Source organism: Carlito syrichta, unplaced genomic scaffold, assembly GCF_000164805.1.
Source record: "Carlito syrichta isolate Samal-C Ts95f unplaced genomic scaffold, Tarsius_syrichta-2.0.1 Scaffold308240, whole genome shotgun sequence".
Lineage (NCBI taxonomy): Eukaryota > Metazoa > Chordata > Mammalia > Primates > Tarsiidae > Carlito > Carlito syrichta.
The window spans coordinates 194,978-205,249 of record NW_007252336.1 but is presented as its reverse complement, the minus strand read 5'-3'; positions in this window follow the sequence as shown (position 1 = coordinate 205,249).

Genomic DNA, 10,272 nt, shown 5'->3' with positions numbered 1-10,272 from the left:
TGGCTAATTTTTTTAATTTATTGTGCAGATGAGGTCTTGCCAAGTTGCCCAGGCAGGTCTCGAACAGGCTCAGGCAATCCACTCACCTCAGCCTCTCAAAGCACGGGATTACAGGCTGAGCCACCGAGCCTGGCCAGGAAAAATATTTTTAAAATAGATGAACTGACAAACAAAGAATTTAAAAAAAAAAAGAATTTTTTTTAAACCTGCCCTCTTGTGGCAGACTCTGTAATTGTTCCTCTAATCATGTCTCTCACTCCCTCCTCAGTGTCAGGAGCAGGGAAGGATGGGGGCAGTGGAGGTGGGTGGGGCTGCAGTCCTCCCCTCCCACTCTTGTATGGTCAGGGAGATCTTATCCTGTGGGGAGGTGCAGGGTACTCTCTTTCTCAGATATGTACTTGCAAGGGGTGCCCCAGCCAGGCCTATCCTGGAATGGAGTTCTCCTATTGCTACGGATGTCCAGGCTCTGCCTGGGTTTGTCTCTTTCAGTTGTGACCCAGCTATGTGGGTCTGACATTCAGAGGACTGCTGGGGATGAGGGAGTTTGGGTCAGTTCTGGGCTCACCACTGATCTCTTTGGAGTCCTTTCTCGTCCTTTTCTGGCCACACCCTTTGTTTTGCAGCTGGATCAGGGTGGGGGGTGGGATGCCTGGAACTCAGCACTCGTCAGGTCCCTCTGAAGTTTGTGCTTTCAGGATATTCCCTGTGGGTCACGATGAGTCCCTGAGTAGTTGAGCCACCAGTCGCAGAGATCAGGTCTGTTGCTCTGTGGTGAGAAAGTTGGAACACTTTCCTGCCCCACCTTCAAGATGGTGGTGGGGTGCCTCTCTTGTCCTCTTCTGTGGGACTTTGCCTCTCAACTACCTCTGCAGCCCCTGCTGCCAGTCCCTGCCAGGCACTGATGTGGTGAGGCAAAGCCTAGAGCCAGCAGTCTCTCCTGCCAATGGTGATGGCGAGCCTGGGGCAACAGTCTCTCCCCGCTGCTTTTCACAGAAAAACTTCTGTCTGTTTAAAAAATGGCACTTGGCTTCTGCGACCTCGAAAGAGCCAGGGACCAAGCAGAGAAGCTGCAGCACCAGCTATTGTACCAGAGGCCTGTCCACTTGCTCTTGAGCCCCCACTTAGACAGTCTCTCCCAGCATTTTCTTCTCAGGGATAGTTTTGTTGATTAAAAAAAGAAAGAAAGAAAGAAAATGGTGCTTGGCTTCTGCATCCCGGGAAACTGCTAGGGTCCAGACCCAGCAGCTGTGGTACCAGCCACTGTACCAAGAGATCCCTGGTCGCCAACTCCCTAGCCCTCACTCTGTCAGCCACTCACATGCCCACTCACTCCCCAGCACATACACAAAATTTTCCATACACTCACTCACTCACACTGGGACTCACATAGTCGGACTAGCTCAGCTGCCATCTTCCCCTTCTCTTGACCCGAACATTTTTTACATCAGCCAAAAATTTGTATTAGCCACATCCATATGAACATTTTTTAAAGAAAAAACTATTTGACAAGTTCATAGAAATAGCATTAGTATAGTGCAAAGTTCTACCCTTGTAAATTTTGCTATGCTTTTTTAAAGGTTTATTTCAATCTCTTTTCTTTCTCCCTTCACAAGCTTCTGCTAAGTGCTTGCTCTTAATTTTAAATTGTCTCATGGTCACCTCTTGCCCGTAATTAAGTCTGGTTTTCCACTTTCTTAGTGAAGGCCATCATGCCGTCTCCAAAGCAACAGCAGCCCTGGTGATTCCAATGTGCTCATTTGGGATTTGTAGATGTTCAGAGTTCATTCTGAATTCTCATTTTGTTTTTGAGAAAACAGAAGAATGGCTCCCCCAGCACACCTCCCTGTGCCCCTGGACCCAGAAACGTCATGGAAGCCCTTTACTCAAAGGTGTTGAAGATGATTATTGCCGAGAAGGCAGAACTAAAGGCTGGGGTCCTAAGTATTAGGTAGGTTCCAGTAATTAATACTAAGCATTGAGCACCACAGGGAGCTGATTGTGGGGTGAAACTAATACCAGGTCAGTCAACAAGAACTATATATTTTCAACATTTAAAATAGATTTAAATAAACCTAAGCCAGGAAGGTTGACAAAGAAAATCCGTATTTGCACATTTCTAAGGAGACAGCAATGAAATGAACTCCCACCACTGCATTTTAAGATAAGAATACTGAAGCATGATGATGTTTGCTAGCCATATTAATAATAGCAGCAACAACAGCTCCCAGTTATTAAGAGGTTACTAGGTGGCAGGTGCTGTATTAAACACAAGTACATTATGTTATTTACTTCTCATGTTAACCCTGAGATAGGAATAATTATAGCTGTCCTCTGTACTTTGAAGACTGAAGTATATAGAGATTAAGTAACTTGCCTAAGGGTGCACAATTGCTAAATGGTGGACCAGGATTTGAGTCAATGAAGTCTATGTGTAACCTCATGCCTTATAACCAGTGGGTACTATTTCTAATGAGGGATGCATGATCAATGATGGAACCATAAGAATAATTCAGTTTTTCACTGTTACAACCTGTCAGAAACCAACATGCCTTTATATCTTATTATTAATCGTTCCAATATTGCCCTGGAAATAGCCGTGTTGTCAGGAAAGAGAAAGAAAAAGTAGGGACAACTCATAATATCCACAGAAGAAGCCTTGTACATTTTCTTATGATGGACATTTTCTGCCATTTTTCATCTGCCAATTCTGTGCCCCAAGAATATGAACATAGCTGTACTAACAGACCTTGAACTTTCCTAAGTAAATACATGTTCTCAGACATTCCTTCTTTTTCCTTTCTTATCTGCACTTCAGAACTTTGATTAATTCTGGCTCAGATGCAGCAGGCAGAACAGAGTTTGGAGTAAAACGTGAGGCTGACAATTGACCAGTAAAGATATCTTCCTTTATAATCTTAAAAATAAATTTTTTATGGAGATGGGGATCTCATTATTTTGTTTAGTCTGGTCTTGAATTATTTTATAAACTAAACCCTAACCTCCCAAAGCATACAAGAGAAGGAATATACTTCAAGGTTGAAAAATCTGAGAGACTTGCTCTAGAGACACTTAATGAATAATCCATGGAACAGAAAATTTTAGAGTTTGTGTGTTGATATTGCCATAGGAGAGCTTTCCACATAATGGCAATTTAGGGGCCCCAAACTTAACAATGGGCTCCCCACATGAGTGGTTATATTACTATTAGAAAAAGTGGCATATTCATTTCTATTTAACACAGTACTGGAAGTCCTAGCCTGAGAAATTAGGCAGGAGGAAGAAAAAAAGGCACACAAATCTTATAAATTCTTTCAGTTATTTGGAAGAAGCTAAATTATTTCTGTTTGCTGGTGACATGATCTTATGCAGTCACATGCCACATAATGACATTTCAGTCAATGAAGAATTGCATGCCTATGGTGGTCCTATAAGATTATAATACACTATTTTTACTGTACCATCTGTTTATGTAAGTACTCTCTATGAAGTTCATACAATGACAAAATCACCTAGCAATGCATTTCTCAGAATGCATCCCATTGTTAAGTGAAACATGACTATATATAGAAAACCCTAAAGACTCCACCAAAAAAAATTAGAACTAACAAATTCAGTAAAGTTGCATGATACAGAGCCAGGCATGGCGGCTCATGCCTATAATTCCAACACTTAGGGAGGCTGAGGTGGGGAGATTGATTGAGGCCAGGAATTTGAGATGAGCCTGGCTAATGCAGCAAAAGCCCATCTCTAAAAAATATAAAAAATACAAAAATCAGGCAGGCATGGTGGCATATACCTGTAATCCTAGATATTTGGAAGGCTGAGGCAGGAGGATCACTTGAGTCCAGGAGGCCTAGGCTGCAGTGAGCTATGATCACACCACTACACCCTAGCCTGGGTGACAGGGTGAGACCCTGCATTCAAAAAAGAAAAGAAAAAAAAAGTTGCAGGATACAAAAATCTATTAGTAACAATTAGAAGCATTTCTGTACATGAACAGTGAATTATCTGAAAAAGAAATCAAGAGAACAATTCAATTTACAGTAGTTACAAAAATAAAATAAATACTATTAAATTTAACTAAAGAGGTAAAAGGTTTATACTCTAAAAACTATAGAACGCCAATCACAAAAATAGAAGGAAACACAATAAATGGAAAGATAGCCTATGTTCATGATTGGAAGAATTAATATTGTTAAGATGTTTGTACTACCCAAAGCAATCTACAGATTTAATGCAATTCCTATCAAAATTCCATTGACATTTTTTCACAGAAAAAAACCCCCAAACCATAAAATTCCTTCAGGACCACAAAAGATACCAAATTACCAAGACAGTCTTGAGCAAAAAGAACAAAGCCAGAGGCATCACACTACCTGATCTCCAAATCTACTGCAAAGCCATGGTGATTAGGACAGCATGAATCCTGGCACTAAAACCCACACAGACCAACAAGGCACAGCAGAGAGTGAAAAATACAGACAACTGATTTTTGACAAAGGTGTCAAGGACATACAATGAGAAGACAGTCTCTTTATTCAATGATGCTGGAAAAAACTGGATAAACATTCACAAAAATAAAATTAGACCCTCAAATCACAACATATGCAAAAATCAACCATGAATGAAAGACTTAAACATAAGACTTAAACTGCAACACTGTGAGGTGTCATACTATAGATAATGGTTTTCACCCACATTTCCTAGCTCATAACCCTAGGTCCTTGATCCAGCCATTTGTTACAATGGTTAAGCATCAGGGGCAGGCCTCACAAACAAAATCTCTTCAAGCTTCTCCTTTCCTCCTACTCAAGGTAAGACTCTGATCTTCCCCTTCCTTCTGATTGTGGGCCTTAAGATGCTCTACAGAGAGAGCCTTGCCCTGTAAGGGGAGGAAACACTGCCCCAGTGAAGCTTCCATTAAAAACCTAAGCAAACTACTTTCAGAGAGCCTCCTGAGAGCTGAACACATGGGGGTTCCTGGAGGGGGCACCCAGAAAGGGCATGGATGCTCTGTGCCCCTTCCCCTATACCTCACCCTGCATGTTTCTTCATATGTGTCCTTTGTGGTAACCTTCATAATAAACTGATAAATGTGTTTCTGAGTTTTGTGAGCTGCTTCCACAGTTAACCAAACCCAAAGAAGGGATTACGGGAACCCCAACTTAAAGTCAGTTGATCAGAAATTCCAGAGACCAGACTTGTGACTGATATCTGGGATTGGGGGCAGTCTTGGAGACTGAGCCCTCAACCTGTGGGATATGACACTCTCTTCAGGGGGATAGTGTCAGAATTGAATTGGAGGACACACTGTGGCTGTCTGCTACTTGGTGGTGGAGAGAAACCCCCCCCCCAAATCTTTTTCTGTGTTGATGATTGTTGTGGTGCAGGAGCAGAGGAAACATTTGTTTTGGGAAAGATGTCCCTAAAAGAAACTACCAGAAGAAAACTTAGGGAAAAAAACCTCATGACATTGGTTTGGTCAATGGTTTTTTGTTGGATATGATTACAAAAGCACAGGTAACAAAAGCAAAAATAGACAAACAGGATTTTAATCAAGCTAAAAATGTGCCCAGCAAAAGAAACGATTAACAGAGTGAAGAGACACCCTATGGAATGGGAGAAACTGGAAACCATACATCTGATAAGGAGTTAATATCCAAAATATATAAGGAACTAAAATACTTCAACAGTAAGAAAACAAATAACCCAATTATGAAATGGGCAAAGAATCTGAATAGGCATTTCTCCAAAGAAGACATACAAATGGCTAACAAGTATATGGAAAATACTCAATATCACTAATCATCATGGAAATGCAAATTAAAAGCACAATGAGATATCACCTCACACCCATTAGAATGGCAAAATATAGCAATTATTAAAAAGAAAAAATACAGTAATTGTTGGTGAGGATGTGGAGAAAAGGGAAACATTGTACACTGTTGGTGGGAATGTAAATTAGTACATTTATTATAGAAAACAGTATGGGAATGCCTCAAAAATTTAAAAATAGAATTCTCATATGATTCAATTGTCCCATTTCTGGGTATACATCCAAGGAAATGGAGTGTGTATAGTGAAAAGATATCTGCACACCATATTTACTGTGGTATTATTTGCAATAACTAAGATGTGGAATCAACCCAAGTGCCCATTGATGGGTGAATGGGTAAAGAAAATGCGGTATAGACAGAAACAATGGAACACTACCCTATTCCAGAAAGAGGGAAAGTGTTATTTGTGACAACATGAATGAATCTGGAGGATATTAAAATAAACCAGGCACAGGAGGTCAAAGACTGCATGATCTCACTTAGATGTGAAATCTAAAACAGCTGGACTCATAAAAGTAGAGAATAAAATATTGGTTACCAGGGGTGGAGTGGCATTTGGGAAATATTGGTTGAAGGATACAAAACTTCAGTTAGACAAGAGGGATAAGTTCAAGAAGTCTATTGTATGTTTTGGTGAATATAGTTAATAATCATGTATCATGTACTTGAAAGTTGCTAAGAGAATAGATTTTAAGTGTTCTCACCACAAAAAATATGTGAGATAATGTATATGTTAATTGGCTTGATTGACATACTAATCATTGATTCCACAATGTATACATGTATGAAAACGTCATGTTGTACACTATAAGTATATACAATTTTGTCAACAGAAAATTAAAAAAGTAGTTGTGTCATAAAGTTTATGAAAAGATGTAACAGTGATGAGTCATGCAGCCAATGACAAAGTAGCTAATTGAATAAAGTAGCTACTACTGGTATGCAAGGATATGTTAATGAAAGTAGAACAGGAATTTTAATATATGCTTTCAGAACAAGACAGATGTACTTTACAAGAATAAACAGAGATATAGATGACTCTACACGTTTATTTAATATTTATTTAGTATAAAAATTGTTTTTTATAGCAATAAATATTGCATCTGACCACAAAGAAAAACTTACCATCTTTGTATAAAGTTGAGAATTCTTTAGACTATATATGCTAATCATTATCTGATGAAATTAGAAATTAAAAGATTAACAGGCCTGGCTTGGTGGCTCAGCCGTAATCCCAGCACTTTGGGAGGCCAAGGCAAGTGGATTGCCTGAGCCCGTGGATTCAAGACCAGCCCCAGCAACTTGGTGAGACCTCGTCTGTACGTGTCTGTAGTTCCAGCTACTCGGAAGGCTGAGGTGGAAGGATCGCTGGAGCCCAGAAGGTCAACGCTGGGGTGGCCGGGAGCTTGGGTGCCCCTGCACTCCAGCCTGAGCGAAGGACTGAGACTCCAACTCAAAAAAAAAAAAAAAAAAAAGAGATTAACAACAAATACTTAATTGCTTAAAGAGAAATTCTCTAAATAATCCCTGAATCAAAGAAGAAATTAAAACTGAAATGACAAGATATTTACCAAACAAACAGAGGACACCTAGTATTAAACAGGACTAAGTCAAAGCAGTTCAGAGAAAAATGTGTAACTTTAAATGCACTTAGTATTAAAGATAAAATGTCAAAAGAAAAGAATTTCATATCCATCTCCAGAAGATTAAAAACAACAAAAAATAAAATAGACAATATCTTCAAGAGCCTGATAGGGAAAAAATAACAAGAGAACCAAATTATACAAGGTTATGAATGAGAAAATATGGAAATAAGCACAGAAATGAATGAGATTAAAGTAATTATAACATTGTGCTACCTGTTATTAATTTCCTAGATACTCTGGAACTCATTCTTAGAGCTTCTGTTTTATCCCATTGATGTAAATGTCATTTCTCTGCCAATAATATGCTATTTGGCATATTATTGTACTCCATGGCAGCACATTTGAAAAGGATGATTTGCTAAATACAACAGGAAAAAGATAATTTGCTAAAAAAAATAAATTAGCATAAGTATTATATTCCAGGAACAAGTTAAAATTTTAAATAAATCAATCATTTACAAAATTGAAAAGAGAGTAAAGAATTTTTGTCACAAAAGCTGCCAGCACAAAATAGTTTCACAAACAGCCAATTGTAAGGTATTTAAATAATTCCAAAGCATGAAAATTTCAGCAATTTATTTCATGAGGCCAGCATTTAAGTTTCATAGCAAAAACTGATGAAAATAGTGTAAAAAAGAAAACTGTAGACCCACCTCATTAATAAGAGAAAAATTCTATATAAAAATATCAGCAAATTAAATCTAGCAGAATTGCAAAATTATAATGCAATACTACCAATTTTATTTAAGCAATGCAAATGTAGTTCAAAACCAGAATATCTGTCAATTAAAAAAGAACGATATGATTATACTAACAGATGACAAGAACAATGAACAATGAACAGATGACAAGAACAAAGACTCAAGTTTCTAATAAAATAAAAAAAAACTATCGCCATTATAGTTTATCATTTTACTGGTGGTTATAGAGAACATAATGAGAAAATAAAATTATTAGCATAGCTTTTGAAAAAGAAGAGATAAATGACCTTGCTTGCTGAGCATAAAATTGTATCTCTACAAATTTCTAGAAAATGCACCAAAGAATTATAAAAAGGATATTTATTAATATGAGTAGATACAATAAAAATGTATACAAATTCACAAATCTCCTCTGATGACTAACCAGAGGGAGAAATGAAAAGTATATTATTAATAACAATAAAGCTATAAAACATTTAGAAATAAGTTTAACAAAACTGTATAGGATCTATGTGAAGAAAACTATTACTTATTGAAGGACATAAATAATAAACAAGAAAAATGTAGCATTATTAAGTGGGAAGACATAAATGATAAAATTCCAATTCTTTCAAGCTTAATACATAAATACAGTTCAATGTTAATTAACATCCCAATTTTTTTGGAGAGAAGTTGAATAAAATTACCTTAAATTTTAATATAAGAATATGTGAACATAGACACAAATTTTAAAAAATAAAATCTGCAAGGGAAAATTTATTTAAAGACACAGTTGAAATAGCATATTATTGGCAGGCAAATAGATATTTACATCAGTGGGATAAAACAGAGACTCTAAGAATATATTCCATAGTGATTAGGATATTAATATATGACACAGGTAGAATTTCAACTTAATATGAAGAGGATAGTTTGTTAAGCCTTTTTGATACAAATGACCATCTACTTAAAAAGATAAATTGATGACGTATTTCACACTATATCCCCAAATAAACAGATTAAATAGACTAAGGATTTACATCCAAAAATAAATGTACTAAATAAAAAAATAATATAAACCAGAAAAAATTTAAGAGACTATAAGCATAAAGCAGGGAGCAGGTAGATTTTTTTTCAATTTTAAAAAATATTCATTTTTATTTTTATTTTTTTAGAGATGGGGTCTTGTTGCCTAGGCTGAAATGCAGTGGTTATTCACTGATGTGATCATGGTGTACTACAACCTTGAAATCCTGGTCTCAAGTGACTCTCCTGCCTCACCTCCTGAGTAGCTGGGACTACAGGTACATGTCACCAGGACTAGCTACCAAAACAGTACCCCCAGAAGAAAGAGACGTACTTGACTACAGAAAAATTTAATATTTTTTTTGTATGACAAGAAACATACACAGCCAAATGATAAATTGTGAAAAAATATTTGTAACATGTATGATGGAAAAAGAGGTAAATAGGTATAATTTACAAGAAGTTTCTGTAAATCAGTGTGAAAAAGATAACACAATGAAGAAAGAAATGAGCAAGTGCTACGAACAAGCAATTAATCAGAAGTACAAATCTAGTGGTCAATGTATACCAAAGGGGACCCCAAAAAAACTCCAGAATTTATTTATAAAAACTTGTGTATTTATTCTTACATGCTTAAATTTAAGTTACCTTCAAAGTACTTTCCATTTGATACAATATACCTATCAAGACACTTTTTCTACTGATCCAGTTTTTGAACTCATCAATTTTGATACCTATTAGTGCTTTTGTTGTGTTTTTTGTTTGTTTGTTTGTTTCACCTCTACCACATTGGTAAAACATTTCCCTTTGAAGACTTTTTTCATCCGGAGAGACAAAAAAAAAAACTTATTGGGGGTGAGATCAGCTGAATAGGGTGGGTGGGGCATGGAGATCATGCTGTTTTTGATTAAAAAAACTGCTGAACACTTAATTCAGTGTTGGCAGGTGTGTTCATAAATCACCCATCACTAAATGAGCAAATACATTGAAAAAAGTTCCACAAAAAAAAAAATTCACTGAAGTTAAATGCTGTCTCTCAAACAATGCTAGCTAGTACACAGATGCTGATGGGTTCCTAGAGCA